This window comes from Hipposideros armiger, unplaced genomic scaffold (assembly GCF_001890085.2).
Source record: "Hipposideros armiger isolate ML-2016 unplaced genomic scaffold, ASM189008v1 scaffold_2040, whole genome shotgun sequence".
In the NCBI taxonomy this organism is placed as follows: domain Eukaryota; kingdom Metazoa; phylum Chordata; class Mammalia; order Chiroptera; family Hipposideridae; genus Hipposideros; species Hipposideros armiger.
The window spans coordinates 17319-18735 of NW_017733388.1; the positions used below are offsets into that span (position 1 = coordinate 17319).

Sequence of the window (1417 nt, forward strand, 5' to 3'; positions counted from 1 at the left end):
TTTTTTAAATGAAATAAAATGAACACCCAATTTAAACAATATCCAGTATTTTCTACCTCTCCTAAATTTGTAATAAATATGTTATATGTCATTAATTTTCATTTGATTCCCTATACAGTAGAAATTTCAGGATTTCTCCTCTGGAAGTTCCAATAATATACTTAGAAATACATTTTCCTTTTTTAAAATTTGCATGTAAAATATACTAAAAAGCCTGCTTTTGGGGTGCCAAGGTGCCTAGTCCTCTGTCCAAAAGTCTATGCCTTTCATTCTGATTTTATGGCTCCAGAATTGCTTATACCATCTCGTGGGTCCCATCTCCATACACATATTATCACTTCCTTCTTCACATATGCCATGCCACCAAAAGAGCATTCCTAAAGCCCAGCCTCACATTTCCCCATCTTCTTTTATTTTTCAGTTTCATGAAAAAAATTTTGCTCCTACTTTAGTCACTGCTTTATCTTCTATTTCTCAGGTATCTATAATTTTAAAACATCAGGGTTCCAAAAAGGTTTACAGAAATAAAATTATAAATACTCAAATTTTACATGCTAGTAAAATTGTGGTTGGATAGGAGTTACTGAATTACATCACAAGTTTTATATGTGTAAATATATATGTATACATATGTAAGCTATTTATCATATATATGAAGTTGTACATATATTGTACAATTGATTGAATGCATTCAATTTCTTTGATAAATTGCTTTGTAGAATCTTTTATGAATATTTTTTTCCAAATTTGATGTAAGATGAGGGCAGAAACTGAATAATTTAGTTCCTCTGATCTGAGCCTAGTACAGAAACAACACAAGATTCAATGAGCGGACAGCCAGGCCCCAGGAAGTGGCCCCCACCCATGCTGTGTCCCTGTTCCATTCTCAGTTGCCATGGCTCCTCATATAACCTGTGTGCCTCACCTCTTTCCCACAGGAGATGGGTGTCAGAGGTCCAAAGCAGCTGGCCCAGTGGTCCTGGACTCCTATCTGACACAACCTATTGCAGGGCACAGAATAAGCTCAGTGAAGTTATGTAAGGGAGGGTGGAAAATATATGGGGAGCTGCAGTCAACTATAATGTGTCCATGGAAATCAACTCCCAGAAATAGCTCAGTGTAAGAGAAAATCAAGGACTCAGTCCCTGACATACCTTATGAAAACCAGAAATGGTATCCGATTACTCTCTGTAACTAAAAAGCCTTAATATCACCAGGCCATCCAGGAAAAACAATATCCAGAAAAAGAAGACTTCCACCAGGTCAGTCCAGGCCCACCAGCTCTCTCACTTTCCTTCTTTCTTGGACTCACCTCTCTTCTTCCTCCTTGGGATATACTGCAGATCCTCTTACCTGCTGCATCTTTTTATCCAGCTTTCTTTTATAGTCTTCTACCACTGTCCCAGTTTCTTCTTGG

General features: G+C 37.5%; 1 protein-coding gene across 1 annotated transcript in view; it reads right to left on the minus strand.

Moving 5' to 3' along the window:
• LOC109378474 (zinc finger protein 311-like) overlaps positions 1 to 1417 on the minus strand; it is an 11722-nt gene extending 10305 nt beyond the window's left edge. Inside the window, exon 1 of the mRNA XM_019634850.1 lies at positions 1354 to 1417. The gene's annotated coding sequence lies outside the window, so the exon portion shown is untranslated. The remainder of the gene's footprint in view (positions 1 to 1353) is intronic.